This window comes from Phaseolus vulgaris, chromosome 4 (genome assembly GCF_051622355.1).
Source record: "Phaseolus vulgaris cultivar YP4 chromosome 4, ASM5162235v1, whole genome shotgun sequence".
NCBI classification, from domain to species: domain Eukaryota; kingdom Viridiplantae; phylum Streptophyta; class Magnoliopsida; order Fabales; family Fabaceae; genus Phaseolus; species Phaseolus vulgaris.
Window position 1 is genome coordinate 28933737 of NC_143501.1, and position 22879 is coordinate 28956615.

Below are 22879 nucleotides of genomic sequence, written 5' to 3' on the forward strand. Positions count from 1 at the left end.
TTTTCACAAACTTTTTAGTCTAGAATGAAATTCTTTTGAGAAAACTTGATTCAGAATTCAGTTTGCCAAAAACACAAAGCAATTTAGCACAACACCAAAAAAACAATCGGTTGTTTCGCAGAAACAATCAGTTGTTTATACCAATTAACAAATATAAACTGGAATTAAAGAGTTCAAGGGATATAGAGATTGCACACACAGTTTATACTGGTTCACTCTTAAACCAAGAGCTACATCCAGTCTTCCCAGAAACCACTGGGGGAATCCACTAAGCAATCAAACCTAGATTACTTACACACACCACCAAAGAAGTGACCTTGATCCCCTCAAGACACACACTTCCTTTGGCTTAGCACAAACACCACCAAGAATGTTGATCTTGACAACCTTAAGAGCACACAACACTTCTCAGCCTCACACAATAGAGTTTACACAAAGTACAGAATGATTAAACTTGTTAATGAATGATCTAAAATCAATACAAGATGAAAATCCTATTCCACTCTCTCTTGATCAAAGCAATCTCAAAGCACCCTTTAACTCTTCAAAAGCAAAATTAGTGAAAAACTCAAATATGTTTTTCTATGATTAAATCTCAGTTCTTGTTTGTTACATCAACTAAACAAACTCTTTATTGCTTTAAAAGAATAGTCAAAGCATTTAAAACTGGAGCGTATTCAGTTATAAAATCATTTAAAGCTCAGTCAAAGCACAAAACAATTTTCTGTTATGGTCCAAAAAAAAACAATCGATTGAATGCTCGAATCAATCGGTTGTTTTGGTTTGACAGCAAGTCAATCACCAAAAACAGTTTTCAACCTTTATCAAAACACCTAAGTATAAAACAATCGGTTGCAAACCCAAACGATGCTAAGAATCTTAGATGGCATGTAGATGAGAGGAAATGTGATGGCATGTACCGACATCCAGCTGATTCTATTCAGTGGAAGAAATTTGATGATGAGTTTCCAGAGTTTGGTAAAGAATCAAGAAATATCCGACTTGGTTTAGCTATAGACGGAATGAATCCGTTTGGTAATATGAGTACAAATCCCAGTTCATGGCCTGTTTTACTAGTTATTTACAACTTATCTCCTAGATTGTGTTGTGTCTATTAATGTCTAAGTTCAAGAGGGGAGGGGTGAATTGAGCGTATAAAATTTTTGAAAACACACACTGTTTTCAGTATATCAGAGGTAAAAGAACAGATTGATTTTAGAATGAACAGATTGATTCTTCAAAACAGTCTAACACAAACAGAACTGCACCAGATTGAGATTAAGACCAGATAGTGATAGATAGCTAAATCAGATTGGTTCACTTTTAACAGTTTTGAAGAACACACACTATACCAAAAGAACAATCAAATTTATTCAACAAAGCTTTAAGGACAGTGAATCTTTTACATGAATTTTATGAAGAAACCTATTGGTTCTTAATTCAATTACAAACTTATATTCAAAAGCTTTGTTTATAATTAGAGAACTTTTCCAGATTAAGAAGAACAATTTTTATTAAGCCCAGAATTAACAAATTTGATTTCAAATGAACAGATTTCGTTCTTGACAGAATTAAGCAAAACCAAAAACAAGTGCAGGGATGAGAAGAGAAATCAAGAGAGTTTTTATACTGGTTCACTCATCAAGAGCTACATCCAGTTCACCTTACTCCAAGCTGGAATCCACTAAAACAGATACAATCAATTACAGCATACACAGCTGCTCTTGAACCCTTCAAGAACTTAAACAAACACTGTTGAAAAACACTATTCCAACACACCTTGCACTCCAAGAAACCCTATCAAGAGTGACTAACACTTATACCTATAACAAGAATGAATAAGGGAAAGATTACACCTGAAATTGTGTTGCAAGAACATAAACCAGTTATTCTATTTGCTCCAAGACAGTACCAACACCTTCATCCAGCACAAGGTTCTTTAAGAACAAGCACACATTTATTGAAAAACCTTTGCAAAACCTTTCCAATTCTCTTTCTCACACAAGAAATGTTTTATCTCTGTTAAAACCGTGATTGCTCAACATTCCTTCATGTGAGAAGGGCATTTTATTTTATAGAGAACAAAATCTAACTACTTTTCAAAAAATAGTTTCAGAGCCGTTTAAAAAACAACAGATTGATTCTAAAAAACAACAGGTTGAATGTTAACAAAACTGCCAGCTCAGCTTAACTGAAATAACAGACTGAGCTTTACCTTTGGTGCCCTAACTGAATTTCGAAAACCCTTTCAACAGAGCAAAAATAAACCTATTGTTTCTCAAGAAAACAGATTTATTTTTGTACTGAATCAAACCTTTTAAGAAAACTTTAAAACGCTTTTCCAAAACCATTTAACCACATCATGTGCTTGATCTTACTACCTTGAATTGGCATCTAGGATGGGTCATGCAGCAAAAGGCAACTTTGAATACACACAAACCTAAAGTACAAGATCATCTAAGACTCATAGCAACCTTCAAAGCAAACTAGCTAAAGACTACATCAAACACACCAATGCAAGGTAGAGATGAGCTTCATCCATCACCAACAATCTCCCCCTGTTTGATGGAGACAAAAACCCCTTTGCTTTGCATACTTGATGATCAAAACTGAACTGTTCTAGCTTCCAAGCAAACTACACAACAACATTTAGAGATAAAACCAGAATATATCAGTATATGAGTTTTGTGCTACCTTCTTGCAGCTTGAACCAAATCATCAACTTATGTGAGCAATCTTTCATCTGTCCTTCTCCCCCTTTGGGTTCATCAAACAGAGTAGAACATAAAATAAAAGAAGCACACCATAGACATGCATAACAGTTCAAACTAAAACCAGTTTATAGGTCCATTACAAACCAAAACAGAATTAAACCGGTGCAGAAAAGAAAAAAAGAGAAAAACCCAATTATTCAACAAGACATAAAGGATAAAGACTTTGAAAAGATCACTTGTTATAGTGGTAGAGCTCGGCTAGCTGCTCCTGAACTTCTTCAATTTGGTCATCCAAGTGTTGAAACCTGGCTTGAGTCATTTCATAGTATTCCTTTTGGTCGTATGTGAGTGTATCCAGCCTGCTTAGAACTTGCCTTTCGAACATGGATAGAGGTTCACCTCTATGCACAGGTTCCTGATATGCAACCAATGCATTTTGGCTTGTAGCAGCAACATCCTCATTTACGAAAGAGTGAACTGGTGACTCATCCATGTGATGCACACCATCAACATTTTCTTCTTCTTCTTCTTCTCCTGGATTAGCTGCTTCATTCTCAGCTCTATTTGCAGCATTCCTTCGAAAGATCCAGCTGTCTTCCTCCTTTTGGAACCCCATTTTCAGGAGAGTGGAGTTGTCTATTTCACTTGCTGCCTTAATGGTGTCATTTCTCTCATTTGCAGTATCAACTTCAAAATAGTCAATTAGTTTTGATACAAAAATTGCATATGGAAGGCGATAATTGGGAAGCCTTGTGGATTTGAGCATATGCTCTACCATTGTACTTACCCAATTTACCTTGAGTTGATTCATTATACAGTATAGCAGAATCAAATCCTCTTCATGAAGAGTAGCATGATTGCTTCCTCTAGGAGTAAGTTGCCAAGCAATTATGTAGGCTAGGAGTCTTGGAATTAAGGTCAGATTACCAGCATGAAATCTAGCTACTGGTTCAGTAGGATTTCTAACACAGCTCCTATAAAACTGCATCTTGTTGAACCCTTGAATTCCAGCAGTATTCCCTTTGCTAACTTTCATTCCTGAATACTTGATTCCTCCCACATTGCTCCATATTTCCCTTGTAATTTTCAGCTTCACTCCTTTCACATGAGAAACAAGGTTTTTGCCATCTTGAATGAGGTTGCTGTAGAACACCTTTACTAGGTCTGGATAGACACTTCCAGTCATTTCCAAGAAGCTTTTCAGTTTTTGATGCTTGAGTAGAGTTTTTGCTTCAGTCAGATTTTCTTCCCGCAACCATGAGAATTCCAGCACCTTGGGCACATTGACTTGCTTTCTGCTTGTCTCATGTATGAACCTTGTCATAGCTTCAGAATCTCCAGCAAACCAATTTTCCAGAATGCCTTGGCTGCTGTTAGGTTGCTCTTTGAGTTTCTTCTTTCTGTGTGATGAGGATGCCATGCTGGATCTGTTGTTATCTGCACCTATTCACCAAAAGACAATCCCAGCTAGGAAGAGGATCAGTAACAGTTCACATGATCATTTGAACACAGAAATTAAAACAATAAATTGTTTGAACCTGGATAGCTTGTAGAAGGAATGAGAAGGTTTGAAAAACAATTGATTAATACCAGATTTATATAGGGCTTAAATCAGATTTCAAAAATCACAAGTTTTAAAAGAAATCAATTCAATCAGATCTTCTACAGATTTTATTCTTGTGTGGTACAACAGGTGCAGGTGTTGATTGACGCAAGAATATATTGGAACCAGATTTTAGTTTAGCAAATCAAATCTGTTGCACCTACAAGATATCCAATCAGTTAGAATATCCATATATGATTGTCATAGACCTGCTGGTTAATAACTGTAAAAGCAGTCAAAGATCAAGGAGAGAGAGAGAGAAGTAAATATTTCTCTTTCCTAGTCACAGCTGTGATTCTGAAACAGAGAGAGAACACATTAAAATATAAAATAACAGATTGAAATTTTTACTGCAGAGGACAATTTAAGCTAATTATGCCCAATTCATTTAGAAGAAAATAAAACCTATCTTTACCAAAAGGTTTAGTAAAAAGATCAGCCAATTGAAATTCAGTGCCAATGAATTTGATATCACAAGTTCCATTAGCTATATGTTCTCTTAGAAAGTGATGTCTAATTTCAATATGTTTAGTTCTTGAATGCATGATAGGATTCTTAGACAGATTTATAGCACTAGTGTTATCACAATTTATAGGTATCTTGTTTAATAGAATCCCAAAGTCACTTAGCTGCTGCCTTAGCCATAAGGTTTGAGCACAACAACTTCTAGCAGCTATGTATTCTGCCTCTGCTGTAGAAAGAGCAACACAAGCTTGTTTCTTGCAATGCCAAGAGATTAAACTTGATCCAAGCATGTGACAAGTCCCACTTGTGATTTTCCTATCAACCTTGCAACCTGCAAAGTCAGAATCTGAAAAACCAGTTAAGTTTAAAGATACATTGTTAGGATACCATAATCCAACATCCTTAGACCCTTGCAAGTATTTCAGAATTCTCTTTGCAGCATTGTAGTGTGATTCCTTTGGATCAGATTGATATCTAGCACATAAGCACACAGCAAACATAATGTCAGGCCTGTTAGCAGTTAAGTATAACAAAGAACCAATTAAACCCCTGTACTTAGATTGATCCACTGATTTTCCTGCACAATCTTGTTCCAGCTGGCAGCTTGTTGAAATAGGAGTGTTGATTGCTTTGCATTGATCCATATCAAACCTCTTAAGCAGCTCCTTGCAGTACTTTTCTTGACTTATGAAAATTCCATCCTTGAGTTGTTTCACTTGTAGTCCAAGGAAGAAATTCATTTCTCCTAACATTGACATCTCAAACTCACTCTTCATTGTTTTTACAAAGTCTTCACACATCTCTTCATTTGTGGATCCAAAGATAATATCATCTACATAGACTTGCACAAGTATAATGTCTTCTCTTTTCTTCTTTATGAACAGAGTTTTATCAGAATTGCCACGGTTATATCCTTGAGAGAGCAAAAACTCACTTAGTCTCTCATACCATTGCCTAGGTGCCTGCTTCAATCCATATAAAGCCTTCTTGAGCATGTACACATGCTCTGGATATTTATGATCTTCGAACCCTGGAGGCTGAGATACAAACACCTCTTCATTAATGTAACCATTTAAGAATGCACTCTTGACATCCATTTGAAATAGCTTGAAACCTTGTATGCTGGAAAATGCTAGGAGTAATCTGACAGCTTCAAGACGTGCTACTGGTGCATAGGTTTCACCAAAATCAATTCCCTCTTCTTGGTTATAGACTTTAGCAACCAACCTTGCTTTATTTCTAGTGATAGCCCCATGTTCATCCATTTTGTTCCTGTACACCCACTTGGTTCCTATGATATTCATCTCATGTCTTCTTGGAAGCAAAGTCCACACTTCATTGTATTCAAATTGGTTCAATTCTTCCTGCATTGTTGTTATCCAATTGCTGTCTTGTAGTGCTTCTTCCAGACTTTTAGGCTCAATCTGTGAAACAAAGGCCACTGTTCTGCAGAAATTATTAAGTGAATTCCTTGTTGAAACACCTTTCTCAATTTTACCAATTACATTGTCAAGTGTGAGCCCTGGGTGTCTTCCATTCTTTAGGCAATCCTGCATTCACAATAGATTCTTTGACAACATTTGAATTAGTTGTATCAATATCACTAGATTGATTATTTTGCAGAATGGTTCTTAAATCATCCATACCAGGTTCATCTAGAACAGATTTAGGAACAGAACAATCTGTTTCATCAAATACAACATGTATAGATTCTTCTACTGCAAGCAATCTTTTGTTATACACTCTATAAGCATGTCCATTTATAGCATATCCAATATGTATTCCTTCATCTGATTTAGGATCAAATTTCCCCAGATTGTCTTTACCATTATTTAGAACAAAGCATTTGCATCCAAAAACCCTAAGATGACTAATGCTAGGCTTCCTACCTTTATACAATTCATAGGGAGTTTTCTTAAGAATAGGTCTAATCAAGGTTCTGTTAAGCACATAAGAGGCAGTGTATACTGCATCTGCCCAAAAATATTTAGGTAAATCAAATTCATTTAACATGGTCCTAGCTAATTCCTCTAATGATCTATTCTTCCTTTCAACTACACCATTTTGTTGAGGTGTCCTAGGAGCAGAATAGCTATGTGTCATCCCATGTTTTTCACAATACCTGTCAAATTTTGCATTTTGAAACTCTCCCCCATGATCACTACGAATCTGTTTTATTCTATTTTCATTTTCATTATGCAGAACCTTAGCTAGTTTCTTAAAGGCTTTATATGCATCATTTTTAGAAGCAAGAAGCAAAGTCCATGTATATCTTGAGAAGTCATCAACAATCACCAAAGCATAGTAGTTTCTAGTTAAGCTAGCAGTTCCTAGATGGTCTAAACAAGTCCATATGTAAAACATCCAAAGCTTTATTTGCAGAAACCACATGTTTAGATTTAAATGAGGTTCTTATCTATTTGCCCTTTACACAAGCATCACACAATCTGTTATTTTGAAACTTTATATTTGGTAAACCAGAAACCAGTTCCTTAGACTTCAGCTTATTCAAATGATTTGTATGGATATGAGCTAGTCTCCTATGCCACAGCCAGGACTCATCACTTTTAGACAACAAACACTCATTTTCAGAACAGCTATTCATATTATCTAAGAGATAGATGTTGTTTACCCTTTTTCATGTGAAAAGCACCTTACCAGAAGTTTCATTTAAGATTGTACATGTGTTGGTTTCAAAATTGACCGTGTAGCCCTTGTCACACAGTTGACTAATGCTTAGGAGACTATGCTTTAATCCCTCTACATATAGGACATTCTCAATTGTGGTTGACTCTGCAGTACCAACATCTCCTCTTCCAAGAATTCTTCCTCTATTATTATCTCCATATGTGACCTTCAACTTTAAGTTTCAGATTTGTGAATTGAGTAACATCACTAGTCATGTGCTTTGAGCACCCGCTATCCAAGTACCACTGATTTTTCCTGTTGTTTTTCTGCAAAACAAAACAGATTTAACAAATATGGTACCTGTACCGCCCTGGTGGTCGGGAGTGATGACGTGGCATCCTGCTACAGTATAGGCGTGTTGGCAAAGTGCCAGGTTGGCAGAAGGGAAGGAAGTCGGGGGGCTCGTGTAGCCGCCAGTTGTTAAGTTGACGTGTTCCGATTTCCAGCTTACCAGAATCGGCGATCACCAGGTTAAAGATGAAGTCGCCAGGTGTAGATTCAGGCGACCTGATCATTGGAGATCGCCAGAGCAAGCACATCGCCAAAGATGAAAGAGAAGCAGATTATGAAGGCGGCCGGTGAGACCACAGGGAAGGTGTATGAAGGCCCCTAACTCGCCAGTTCCAGTAGAGATCGCACTCCCAAGTTAGCTATGCACTGGGTAGTACCATGCATATGTAACTTAGCCAAAATGAGAGTAGAAGCAGCGCCAAGTCAAGGAGGCTCCAGATGATGGCACGTGTACGACTGATGCGAGCCACGTGTCCGGGTCTGTAACTGCCAGGAGAGAGAAAACAACCAGGTATATAAGAGTTCTCAACCAACTTTCTGAGGTACGCACGTTCAGATTATACTCTTTACGCTTGCGAGTGATAGAGCTTACTGTGAGAGAGGATTTGCACGGTTCTTGTTCTCTTAGTATTTGGTGATACTGTCACTGACTTGGGCGTTGGAGTGCGATCGGCCGCAGCGGCGCCGCTCTGTTTCTTTGCAGGTTCTTGAGGTGGATCACGAAGAGGAACGGAGGTTCGAAGCGGTGCACACGTCGATCCTTTGACGAGGCAGTTTCCAACGTTCTGGTCAACAGGCAGGATCATCAGGCGCCCACCGTGGGGCCGTGTAAAACTTGCTCCCATCCACAGCGTGAGTTCTTGGAAGTTTTCGAAGTTTTCTGCGTGGTTGTGTGCTGGTGCAACCATCGTTCGCTGTTTGCTTGAGTTTCGTTCGGTGAATTCGCGTTTTATACCGTTCGTTTGGCTTTTCGATCGGTGGAATGAGGTTTCCTGTTGTTTACGCGTAATCTGTTCAGTGGAAGTTCGAGTTCTTTCGCTTGTTTGGTTGTCCGCAGGGAAGCGGCGGTTTCTGGTGAAGTTGTGGTGTTCTTGAGTTTTCTTGCGCAGTTTCGCACTGTTTTCTCCGTTGATCGCTGATTCGATCGTGGTTGAAGTGTCGTTCGCTGCTTTCTGAGAATCGCTGAGTTCATGAGAAAAATGAGAAGCAATCGTTCAAGTCCAGTTGCGCCCGTTGCTGACGAAGGCGCTGCCGCCATGACCATGGCGCAGATGGCAGAGATGATGCGTTCGTTGCAGGCAACTGTGGAAGCCTCACGCGTAGAGCAGGCGAGAATACAGGAGGACCTGGTCGCCTCTCGCGCCAGGAACGAGGAGCTCAGCAAGGTGACTGAGGAGCTGCGTCAAGCTCTTCGGGAGCAGCAAGGGCGTTCTTCTGCTGAAGAGGTGGCGCCGTCGACGCCACCTCGTGTTTTCCCAATACCTTTTGTTCAGGCGATTACTGACACGCCTATTCCCACGAGCGTGGTTCCGGTTAAGGCTGTCTTTACCGGCGTGGAGGATCCTGAGGCTCATCTAACCACGTTCCATACGCAAATGATGCTGTCGGGAGGATCAGACGCCGTCTACTGCAAGATGTTCGTGAGTACGCTCCAGGGAACGGCGATGGAGTGGTTTGTGAGCCTGCCTAACGGCCACATAACCAATTTTCAACAGTTCTCGAAGATTTTTGTCGAGCAGTACATCGTGAATAAGGCACCGCCTAGGGTGTCTTATGATCTGTTCGATATAAGGCAGTACCAGGGAGAGTCCCTTAGAGACTACCTGAATCGCTTTGGGGCGCAGATGGTTAGATCGCCGGCCAAGGATGAAGAAATGCTGGTCTATGCATTCAAGAAGGGCGTGCAGCCAGGACCATTCTGCGAGGCCTTGATCAGGGCTCACCCCGCGACGTTTGCTGAAGCCAGGCGACTTGCGGTGGCTCACATCGCCGACGAGAGTGAAGTCGCCGAGAAGAGAGGCAGCGTGGCTCCCGTCAGGCCACGCGCCCAGACCAAGATCCAGCCGCAGAGGGTGCTGGAAACAGCGGCGGCGGCCAGGAAAGACCAAAGGACTCGCCATCCTTACGACAGGAGGAACAAGGGGAGGAGCCAGGGGCGCCAGCAACCAGCACGCCGAGAATACAATCGCCCGCCTAAGCACAAATTTGTCATGGGGCTAGCGGACCTGATCGCCATTCCTAATATATCTGCTAGGTTGAAAGCGCCTGAGAAGGTGGGCGACAAGGTGCTGGGGTCAAAGCCGGATGCCTGGTGTGAGTTCCACCAATGTTTTGGCCACACTTTGGACTCGTGTTTGTCTTTGGGATATCAGCTCGACGATCTGGTTAAGAACGGGTTCCTAAATGACTATCTGCTGGACAGGAGGATGGGGGGAGCGTCGAGTTCCCAGCCAGCAGGTGGAGAAGCCCAGCAACACGAGATGCCTATCCACGGGGAGATCCACACCATTGCAGGGGGTTTCTCAGGTGGTGGATGCACCGCATCGCTGAGGAAGAAGTACGCGCGATCGGTGATGACAGTGGATATGTTTGAAGATCACTCGCCGGAAGTGGACATTACGTTCACCAAGCAAGATCTTCGGGACGTTGTGCCTCATGACAACGACCCCATAGTCATTTCGTTGGTTACGGCGGGAAGGAAGGTCCACAGAGTTCTGGTGGACCAAGGGAGCTCGACAGACGTGATGTTCTGGTCGACTTTCACGCAGCTGGAGTTGCCCCTTGACCAGCTAAGGCCCTATGGAGGGTGCCTATATGGGTTTGCTGGTGACCAGGTGGAGGTCAGGGGGTACATTGAGCTGAGAACCACGTTTACAGATGAGGCTGGGTCGAGGACGGAGAAAATCAAGTACCTCATCGTAAACGCCCCTTCAGCATATAACATCCTGTTGGGAAGGCCCACGCTTAACAGGATAGGCGCCATTCCGTCGACTCGGCACATGAAGGTAAAGTTGCTGTCCATGGTAGGGGTGGTGATCACGATCAAGTCTGATCAGAAAGAAGCGAAAAGGTGCTATGAGAATAGCCTGAAAAACAAAAGATCAGTGAGTTATGTAACAACCACCCCACCTCCCGGTGTGAAGCCCAGATCGACGGTAACAGAGGAGGCCGCCGGAAGAGATGTGGAGATGGTAGACGCTGAGCTAGGGGAGAGGAATGCTGGCCTGGAGGAGGAAGAGGCGCGGAATCGCCCTGAGGAAGCAAGGGAGCAGGGAATCACCAGGGCGGTGATCGCCAGAGAATCCAGGCCTAAACCTGTCGAGCAGTGGCTCGAAAAGGAGATCGGAGGAAAGATCTTCAAGCTGGGAAGATCTCTGGAGGTCGAGCTCCAGGACCAGATCGCCAAGGTGATTGAGCGGCATCTGGACGCGTTTGCATGGTCCGCTTCGGACATGCCCGGGATTGATCCCGACTTCTTGTGCCATCATCTGACGATGGACAATTTGGTGAGACCGGTGCGACAAAGGAGAAGAAAGTTCAACGAGGAGAGGAGGCAGGCGATCAGGGACGAAACACAGAAACTCCTCGCTGCAGGCCACATCAGGGAAGTCCAGTACCCTGAATGGCTGGCAAATGTCGTGCTGGTAAAGAAGAGTAACGGGAAATGGCGCATGTGCGTCGATTTCATCGATCTGAACAAAGCTTGCCCAAAGGATTCGTATCCTTTACCAAGCATTGATGCCCTGGTCGATAGTGCTGCAGGGTGCAAGTTGCTGAGTTTCCTGGATGCCTTCTCGGGATACAATCAGATCAAGATGCATCCCATGGATGAAGAGAAAACAGCCTTCATGACGAAGAGATCGTGCTACTGCTATAAGGTGATGCCGTTTGGGCTGAAGAACGCGGGGGCCACGTACCAGAGGCTGATGGATCGAGTACTTGCACCACTGCTGGGAAGGAACGTGCAAGCTTACGTCGATGACATGGTCGTGACCTCGCAGGAAAAAAGCAAGCACGTTGCAGACTTGGAAGAATTATTCACGACGATCGCCAAGTTCAAGTTAAAGCTCAATCCGGAGAAATGCATTTTCGGCGTGGAGGCTGGAAAGTTTTTGGGTTTCCTCTTGACTGAAAGAGGAATAGAAGCCAACCCAGACAAGTGCGCCGCCATCTTGGCGATGAGGAGCCCAGCTACGGTGAAAGAAGTCCAGCAGCTAGCAGGTCGGATGGCAGCCCTATCTCGCTTCGTGTCAGCTAGCGGAGAAAAGGGGCATCCCTATTTTCAATGTCTGCGGCGCAATAATAAGTTTGTTTGGACGAAAGAGTGCGAGGAAGCTTTCGTCAAACTGAAGGAGTATCTGGCGAGCCCGCCGGTTCTGTGCAAACCGCTGGTGGGAATCCCTCTCAGGTTGTATTTTGCTGTAACTGAGAGGGCGATAAGTGCGGTGCTCGCCCAGGATCAAGATCAGGCTCAGAAGCCTATCTATTTTGTGAGCAAGGTGTTGCAGGGCCCCGAAACGAGATATCAGGCCCTGGAGAAGGCTGCGCTGGCTGTGGTGTTTTCGGCGAGGAGGTTGCGCCACTACTTTCATAGTTTCACCATACTGGTGATGACTGACCTGCCCATCCAAAAGGTCTTGAAGAAACCTGACGTTGCGGGAAGGATGGTGAAGTGGGCCGTAGAGTTGTCAGAGTTTGATATCAAATATGAGCCCCGAGGCCCGATCAAGGGGCAAATCTTTCCAGATTTCGTGGTTGAGCTCTCATCAGAGGCGACGCGGGTTGAAGGGGACGACTTCCGTTGGGTACTTTCAGTGGATGGATCGTCGAACCAGCAGGGCAGCGGTGCTGGAGTCATTTTGGAGGGACCCAACGGCGTGCTGATCGAACAATCTTTGAGATTTGCCTTCAAGGCCAGTAACAATCAAGCAGAGTATGAGGCGCTGATCGCCGGAATTTTGCTGGCCAAGGAGATGGGAGCTAGGGTGCTGATGGCTAAGAGTGACTCGCTGCTGGTCACGGGGCAGGTAACAGGCGAGTTCCAGGCTAAAGATCCACAAATGGCGGCTTACTTGGCGTATGTGCAGGAATTGAAGAGTTCCTTTGCCTCCTTTGAAGTAGTACATGTGCCCAGAGAGCAGAATGCCCGAGCTGACTTCCTTGCTAAGCTCGCCAGCTCAGGCAAGGGGGGTAAGCAGAGGACGGTGATTCAAGAAACTCTGAAGACGCCAAGGGCATTTGTAGCAGATCACCTGGTCCTTCAGATAAGCAAGTCGATGGAGAAAGCAGCGAGAAGCCATAAGTCCTTGACGCAAGAAACTCTGAGATCGCCGAGAATTAGAGCATGTCGAGGAGAGAAGGTGAATATGATGCAGGTCTGCGCCACCCATGAGCCAGACACTTGGATAACACAGTACAAGCGGTGCCTGGCAGATGGCCTCCTCCCGCTGGATCCGACAGAAGCTAGGAAGGTAAAGAAAAATTCCAGCAAGTACACATTGATTGATGGCGATCTGTACAGGTTTGGGTTCACTCACCCACTCCTGGAATGCGTACACGGCGAGAAGTGCACGAGAATCATGGCAGAGCTCCACGAGGGTATATGCGGAAGCCACGTTGGGGGTCGAGCTCTGGCCGCGAGGACTCTCCGTGCAGGCTACTACTGGCCATCGATGAGAGAAGATTGCAAGAAGTATGCCCAGTGTTGCAAACAATGCCAACAGCACGCCGATTGGCACAAGGCACCTCCCGAGGAGCTGAAGTCGATCTATAGCCCTTGGCCGTTTCATACTTGGGGAATCGACATCCTGGGACCTTTCCCGCTGGCGATCAGGCAGATGAAGTACTTGGTGGTGGCGATTGAGTATTTCACCAAGTGGATTGAAGCAGAACCAGTGGCCCAGATCACCGCACACAAGATCGAAGGTTTCGTGTGGAAAAACATCGTGTGCCGGTTTGGAGTGCCTAAACGCCTGGTGTCGGATAATGGGACGCAGTTTGCAAGCCACCTGTTGAAGAAGCTTTGCGAAGGGGTGGGAATTCAACAAGTGTTTGCATCCGTCGAGCACCCTCAGACAAATGGCCAGGTGGAGCCAGCTAATCGGGTGTTGTTGAGAGGTTTGAAGAGAAGGCTTGAGAAAGCCAAGGGAAGTTGGGCTGAGGAGGTGCCCCGTATAGTCTGGGCGTACCACACCACCGAGCAGTCAGGAACCCCTGAGACCCCGTTCAGCTTGGTCTATGGGTGTGACGCCATGATTCCAGTGGAGATCTAGGAGAGCTCGCCGAGATTCCAGAACTTCGTAGAGGAAGACTCGAATGAAGAGAGAAGGCTGAACCTGGATCTACTGGATGAGGTCAGGGAAGAGGCGAGGTTGAAGGCTGAAACCGTGAAGAGAAGGGTTGTTCGAAGATACAACTCGAAGGTGATGCCAAGGCAGTTTAGAGAAGGCGACTTGGTGATGAGGAAGGCCCACCAGTACGAGATGGAGAATAAACTGTCACCCAAGTGGACTGGACCATTCAGAATAACCGAGGCGCTCGGGAACGGCGCCTACCGCTTAGAGACGCTGGAAGGAGGGGCGATTCCTCGCACCTGGAACGCCACACACCTGAAGTTGTACTATAGTTAAGAGCTTTGTAAGTAAAGACAAACACAAAGTTATATTACAATGTCTCTGATGAAACAGTTTGAAGGGGGCACTCTTTTTTCCCTAAGGAGGGTTTTTAATGAGGCCACCCAATAAAAGAAGAGTTTTCGAAGTATAAGGCATTTTCTGGTTGCATGTTTGCTGTTTTCCAAAAGTTTTGAAGAAAGACCTTGTCACTTGTAAGTGATTTAAGGCAAGAAAAGATATATCGCATGCTTTCCAGTAAAAGTTTTAAGTCCTCATCGTTTTTCGGTGATTGGAGGCATCAGTTAAAGTTTTAAAGTCCTCATCGTTTTTCGGCGATTGGAGGCATCAGTTAAAGTTTTTAAGTCCTCATCGTTTTTCGGCGATTGGAGGCATCAGTTAAAGTTTTAAAGTCCTCATCGTCTTTCGGCGATCGGAGGCACCAGATGAAAGACCTCAACGCCCTCGCGCGTTTTGAGGCAAGATAAAGACCTCCTCGCCGTCGAGCGAGGGCAGGCGAGGAAGAGTAAAAAGTCCTCCGTGTTTCTGGGGGCGAGTAGATGTAACCCCTGGGGCAATGTAGAGGCGCCAGTAAAAAGTCCTCCGTGTTTCTGGGGGCGAGAAGATGTAACCCCTGGGGCAATGTAGAGGCACCAGTAAAAAGTCCTTCGTGTTTCTGGGGGCGAGAAGATGTAACCCCTGGGGCAATGTAGAGGCACCAGTAAAAAGTCCTCCGTGTTTCTGGGGGCGAGAAGATGTAACCCCTGGGGCAATGTAGAGGCACCAGTAAAAAGTCCTCCGTGTTTCTGGTGGCGAGAAGATGTAACCCCTGGGGCAATGTAGAGGCGCCAGTAAAAGTCCTCCGTGTTTCTGGGGGCGAGAAGATGTAACCCCTGGGGCAATGTAGAGGCGAGTTAAAGACCTTCTCGCCGATGAGCGAGTTCAGGCAAGTTAAAGACCTTCTCGCCGATGAGCGAGTTCAGGCGAGTTAAAGACCTTCTCGCCGATGAGCGAGTTCAGGCGAGTTAAAGACCTTCTCGTTTACATGCGAGCCTAGGCAAGATAAAATCCTTCTCGTCTCGAACGAGTTCAGGTATGGTGCAGAGGGTGGAAGAAGTTTGGAAGGTGGCTAAGGTAGGTTCGAAGAGAACGCCTAGTTAACCGGTCTTTTGTTCTGAAGTTCAGGGAGGCAAAGAAGGATCCCAAAAGGCGTTTCTACCCCCAGATAGAGAAACTATTGCCAAAGCATGAGGCCAGAAAGAAGCTGATATTACCAAGAGTTCTTGGCGATCGGGAAGAGTTCAAACAGCGGCGAGAAGGTTAAAAGACCTGTTTGATGAAGCAGGTCGAGTGGAGCGGTGTTTAAGCCAGCAACTGAGTTACGGTTCATTGCTTGAAGGATGTTTTTTACGATAAGGTTAATTGCCTTAAGGTTACGAATTGTTAAGTGTTTGTTGCTTAGGGCTGAAGCGATCCGAAGCAGTTAAGTCAAAGGTTGTACCTACAGTTTTCCTAAGTCATTCCTTTGAAATTAAACAAGCAAGGAAAGTTGAAGCGAGTGAAGAAGTTATAAAAGGAAAAACGTAAGCCTTTGTCATTAACAGATAGTAGTGAATAAACAGTTCGGAACCTATATGCGAGGGAACATAAAAGTTTATTACAAGGTATATACAAGGGAAATCACAAAAGTAGCAGATGAAGAAGAGTTGATTAATCTTCAGCAGGAACGACTTTTCCATCCACCACCTCATTGTTCAGCGACACCATGCTGAGATCCAGGTCGGGGAATAGGCAAGCGAATTGTTCCCGCGCAGCTTCGAATCCAGCGGCCAGAATCTGAGCAGAGTTTAGCTTGAGTTCTTCAATTTGTTTCTGAAGTTCCTCAATCCGCCTCTTGAGGTCTTCAGTTTGCTCTTTCAGCTCTTTATTCTGTTGCTCCAGCTCTTCAACCTGTTTTTTAAATTGTTCGTTGGTCTCTCGAGCCTGGAGAAGGTCTTCAGTAACGTTCTTGGATTCCGATTGTGCTTGGGCCAACTCAGCAGCCACCTTTCCCTTCTCTTTGTTGGCCTCGACGAGATCAGCCATGGCGTCGTCCCTCGCCTTTTCCACTTGCCCAAGTAATTTCTCTCGGTCGATCGACCTCTGCTCCAATTTTTGCACCTTAGCGGCGTCAGCTTTCATGAGAGCCTCCAGGTCAACCGCCCTAGCGCGAAGAGGCACGATCTTGCTCTCCAATTCGACCTTCTCTTGGGCAAGTTGATGCACCTTGTGGCGAAGGTCAGTGGCCTCCTTGCGCGCCAGCCTGAGCTCGGTGTTCATTGCATCCTCCACTCGGGAGTGTTCGATTTCTGCGAGCGTCAGGCTGAAAGACAACTTCTCCACCTCGACCCTCATGGTGCTGTTTTCGGTTTTGAGGTTGAAGAGGTCGTCTTGGAGCCTCCTAGTTGAGCCCTCCACAGCCCTGGTTATGATCGTCGGGATATCCTCTGCTATGGTCTTCAGCTTGGCAGTTAGAGGCTCCCACATCCTTGTGACCTCCAAAGGGAGGTTTGCTGCTTGGAGAGGCACCAGGTGGGCTTGTTATGGGTTCTCGTCGCCACCTTCCTTAGCAGGTTCTTCAGTAGTTGCTTCCTGGCGTGGCGACGGAATCGGGGATTCGGTGATCAGAATCGGAGAGGTATGAGCAACCTCATCCCCGATTGGAGCATCTTCTGCAGCTGAGGCGTTTGAAGGGGGACCCCCTCCAGCTGACACATATGGTGTAGAGGCGCTTGGGGGGTCCTCCAGGAAGTTTGGCTCTTGGGCCTCAGCTGTAGGTGGCGCAGTGGCCAGTGGGACCGCTTGGACTGGAGAGGCAGGAGCCTGTGGGGGTGGCGATGATGGAGGAGGAGCAGGCGTCGACGGAGGTGTTGAGGTTGGAAGAGGGGGTGGAGCAGGCGGTGAGGAAGGTGCCACCCTCTTCCTCTTTGAGACCAAACCGTCTTCGGTGGCCTCATCATCTTCTTCCTCTTCCTCATGGATCACCTGAGGAGCTTTCCTTTTAGGTCTCTTGAGGACCATTTTCTTGCGTTGGGCGGGTTCCTTGGGTGGTGATCGCCCTTGGACAATGGCTGTCTCCACCACCGAGTTGGGCACCGTTTGAGAACCTGTCGCCAACCCGTGGTTTCGGGCGAGCGCCTTCAGTTCAGCGAGCATGCTTTTGCCCAACATGTTGTCTGCATGGAACGAGAGTGCATGGGTTAACTCAAAGGAAAAAATAAGTGCATAAGGGGATAAACAGCAAAGCAGATGATATGTGCAGGAAAGGTAAAACCAAAGTCTTGCGCATAACGCACAAGACGCCCAGAAACAGCTAAACAGAAGCAGTATCAAAGCAATAGTTTAATGTCCTAACCTATTCGAATTTCTAGCTGATCTTCATAGAATTCGAAACATATCAAGGTGGTGGTAAGGAAAGTTATATTGGCGTCCGCCACCTTTTTCCAGAAGAGGCAGAGGTCTCTGTCTAATGCTCCCATGCTGTTAGGACTTCTGGGCCTCCTGAAGCAGCTCTTGGACTCTTTCTTCCCCTTGTCCACCCAGTACAAGGGGAAGCCATCGAGAAGGGAGGCGTCCTTGTCGTTCGCACGCACTTGGACGAACTTCCCCTTCCAGTCCTTGTAAGATTGCTGGAAGATAGCAAAGATGGACCTCCCAGCAATCGCGTTCAAGCTGACCCACAGGCGGTCTCCAGGGTGCTTGGCTTCGAAGAGGAATAAGAACACGTCCACCGACGCGGGCAACCCCAGGTGGTCGCACATCACTTGAAAAGCTCGAACAAACGCCCAGCTGTTGGGGTGAAGCTGGGCGGCGGCAATGTTGAGCTCGGTTAGGAGTTCCCTCTCGAATCGGGTGAAAGGGAACTTGAGCTTCACCTTTTTGAATAAAGTCGTGTAGACAAAGCAGAAGGGCCCGTCGGCGCTCACTTTGTCATCGGCGCAAACAGGCAGATCGGGGGGGCAAGGCAGCACCATCATCTTTTTGTCGTGCTCCTTGTGGAAAGATTGATGAATTTCATCCCCCTTTGTTAGCCGCAAAACTGCTCCCGCAGTATTCACAGAGGATGTCTCCCTCAGAAGGGTCGAGTTGGCCCAGGGATACAAAGTTTTGAAGTCTGGCAGGGGAACAGGGGCTCCTCCGGCGATAGGTGGAGTCGCCTGGGCCAGGACAGGATGGGAGGACGCAGGCCTCTCAGCCTGCGAAGATGAAGCGCCACGAACTTGTGGTGGGTCGTGTGCTTGTGAAGGGAGGTTTCGTGATGAAGGAGGAGGATTCGGGGTAATCTTTGTGCGAGTCATGGTAGCAGCTGCAAAGGAAGAAGAAAGGAAAAATGATCAGGGGGTTACAGAGGCTGACTCGATCATAGAAGGAAGGTGAAAAACGAACGAATGTAGGTTCGTTGCGACGATTGATGAAGCCATAAGTTACGCAGAAGGATAAATGGAAAAACAACCCACAGCGTATGCACCAGGCAGTTACAGGATGATGCGAATCGGTTAAAATGCAAGGAAAACCAGCAGAAGAAGGAAAGTGGGTACCTTTTGATGATCAGGAAGACGATGAAGGTTGATGGTGATTCAGAATGCTGGAGAGCGCTGAGGGTTCTTCGCAGAAGAAAGTTGGAGCGTTCGTGAATGCGAGGGAAAGTGATGGAACAGTGCTGAGTGAAAATGGGTTTAAGGGTTTTTTCGAAATGGGTTTAGGAAGCGCAAACGGCAACTGAAGAGAGCCGTTGATGAAGCCACGTGTCGAGCGATGAGTGAGGGGTTTGGTGGAGCGTCAGAGCAGCAGAAGGTACAACCGCTTGGAATTCTGCGTCAGTGCCACGTAGGTCGGTGTTGACGTGGCTCTTTCAGTCTTTTCGCTAGACAAGTCTTCGCTTAAGACTGGGGGGCTTGTGTACCGCCCTGGTGGTCGGGAGTGATGACGTGGCATCCTGCTACAGTATAGGCGTGTTGGCAAAGCGCCAGGTTGGCAGAAGGGAAGGAAGTCGGGGGGCTCGTGTAGCCGCCAGTTGTTAAGTTGACGTGTTCCGATTTCCAGCTTACCAGAATCGGCGATCACCAGGTTAAAGATGAAGTCGCCAGGTGTAGATTCAGGCGACCTGATCATTGGAGATCGCCAGAGCAAGCACATCGCCAAAGATGAAAGAGAAGCAAATTATGAAGGCGGCCGGCGAGACCACAGGGAAGGTGTATGAAGGCCCCTAACTCGCCAGTTCCAGTAGAGATCGCACTCCCAAGTTAGCTATGCACTGGGCAGTACCATGCATATGTAACTTAGCCAAAATGAGAGTAGAAGCAGCGCCAAGTCAAGGAGGCTCCAGATGATGGCACGTGTACGACTGGATGCGAGCCACGTGTCCGGGTCTGTAACTGCCAGGAGAGAGAAAACAACCAGGTATATAAGAGTTCTCAACCAACTTTCTGAGGTACGCACGTTCAGATTATACTCTTTACGCTTGCGAGTGATAGAGGTTACTGTGAGAGAGGATTTGAACGGTTCTTGTTCTCTTAGTATTTGGTGATACTGTCACTGACTTGGGCGTTGGAGTGCGATCGGCCGCAGCGGCGCCGCTCTGTTTCTTTGCAGGTTCTTGAGGTGGATCACGAAGAGGAACGGAGGTTCGAAGCGGTGCACACGTCGATCCTTTGACGAGGCAGTTTCCAACGTTCTGGTCAACAGGCAGGATCAGTACCCCTTTCTAGTTTAGGGTCCATCATGATTAATACCCTTCCTTAGGAAGCCATTTGGCTAACCCTTTGGGAACAAGGTACCTTCTAGCTTTACATGTTCTAGAGATATGTTCATTTTTCATACAGTAAAAGCAAGATGCAGTATGCATAGTATTTGAACTACTAAAAGAAGAAAAACCTGTTTTGGAAGGAACAAAAAAATTGGATAGCTTTTTAACATTGTTCTTCATTCCAGGATTGTATCCTAGACCATTCTTATTAAAAACAACATTTTGAGAACCCAACAGCGTTTCAAGATTTTCTCTTCCTTTGGTGAAACTTGATAGTGTTTTTAGCAGATAATCAACCTGTTTTTCCAATTTCTTACAATTTTCACAAGTTTTTATTGATGCATGCAAACATGTTAATTCAAGGCTAACCAAGTCAGTTTTAGCTTTGTGTAATTCTTCTTCAAGAGCCTTAACTTTAGGTTCCAATACCCTATTTACTTTATTCATTTTGTTACATATGACAGCCAATCTATTTGCTTCATCATGTGTTTCCTTAAAGGCAATTAATAACTAATAATAATTTTCAGAATTAGTTGAATAGTCACTTACTGAATCAGATGCTGATCCTTCATCATTCACCATGAAGCAAAAATTTGCTTCTTCACTTCCAGTTGAAGAGTCACTTGTTGAGGATACATCATTCTCTTCCCAAGAGATATAAGCTCTCTTTCCTTTGCCTCTTTCACTCTTCTTGCTTGCTGATTTTTCTTTGTTTTGATTGTTTGGGCAATCAACCTTTATATGACCTGGCTTGCCATAACCAAAGCAAGTATAACTAGAATAATTTGAGTCATTGGATTTAGAATACCTTTTTCTTTGTTGGGTTCTGTCTCGGTTCTTTCTTTTAAGAAACCTGCTGAATTTTCTGGTGAGCAGACTCAAGGTCTCATCATGTTCAGGATTCTCTTCTTCTTCACTTGTATCATGTTCCATGGTAGTTTTCAAGGCAATTCCTTTGGCTCTCTTCTCCACAGTTTCTTGTTCTTTCAATCTTTTCAGCTCTAGTTCATGCTCCATCAGCTTTCCAAATAGTGCAGCAGTGGACATCTTGGATAAATCTCTGGATTCTGAGATTGTTGTTACCTTAGGCTGCCAGCTTCTATCAAGGCATTTCAGCACCTTTATGTTGAGCTCTTCCTTGTCAAAGACTTTACCAAGGCCAGTGAGGTGATTTACAATATGTGTAAATCGTTTCTACACATCTGCAATACTCTCTTCTGATTGAATTCTAAACAGTTCGTATTCCTGAATGAGTGAATGCTTCCTTGCTCGTTTCACATCATCGGTCCCTTCATGGGTTACCTCTAGTACCTCTCACATCTCCTTAGTTGAGTTAAATTGAGAAACTCTAAAGAACTCATCCATATTCAATGCAGATGTGATGATGTTCTTGGCTAGAGAGTCATATTGAGCCTTCTTCCTTTCACTTTCACTCCATTCAGACCAAGGCTTCTTTATTGTTTCTTCTTTGACAACCTGCATAGGTATAAAAGGTCCACTGACCACTGCATCCCAGATACCCATATCAATAAACTCCATAAAAATTTTCATCCTAATTTTCCAGAAAGCATAGTTAACACCACCAAACATAGGAGGTCTATTAATAGACGCACCTTCAGCAAAAGGCATTTTAAACTCAGACATCATGCATACACTTGAGCAAAATACAAGCCCTAGCTCTTGATACCAATTATTGGGTCTATTAATGTCTAAGTTCAAGAGGGGAGGGGTGAATTGAACGTATAAAATTTTCGCAAACACACACTGTTTTCAGTATATTAGAGGTAAAAGAACAAATTGATTTTAGAATGAACAGATTGATTCTTCAAAACAGTCTAACACAAACAGAACTGCACCAGATTGGGATTAAGACCAGATAGTGAAAGATAGCTAAATCAAATTGGTTCACTTTTAACAGTTTTGAAGAACACACACTATACCAAAAGAACAATCAAATTTATTCAACACAAAGCTTTAAGGACAGTGAATCTTTTACATGAATTTTATGAAGAAACCTATTGGTTCTTAATTCAATTACAAAGTTATATTCAAAAGCTTTTTTTATGATTAGAGAACTTTTCCAGTTACGAAGAACAGTTTTTATTAAGCCCAGAATTAACAGATTTGATTTCAAATGAACAGATTTCGTTCTTGACAGAATTAAGCAAAACCAGAAACAAGTGCAGGGATGAGAAGAGAAAGACAAGAGAGTTTTTATACTGGTTCACTCATCAAGAGCTACGTCCAGTTCACTTTACTCCAAGGTGGAATCCACTAAAACAGATACAATCAATTACAGCATACACAACAGCTCTTGAACCCTTCAAGAACTTCAACAAACACTGCTGAAAAACACTATTCCAACACACCTTGCACTCCAAGAAACCCTATCAAGAGTGACTAACACTTATACCTATAACAAGAATGAATAAGGGAAAGATTACACATGAAATTGTGTTGCAAGAACATAAACCAGTTGTTCTATTTGCTCCAAGGCAGTACCAACACCTTCATCCAGCACAAGGTTCTTTAAGAACAAGCACACATCTATTGAAAAACCTTTGCAAAACCTTTCCAATTCTCTTTCTCACACAAGAAATTTTTTTATCTCTGTTAAAACCATGATTGCTTAACATTCCTTCATGTGAGAAGGGCATTTTATTTTATAGAGAACAATTTCTAACTACTTTTCAAAAAACAGTTTCAGAGCCGTTTAAAAAAC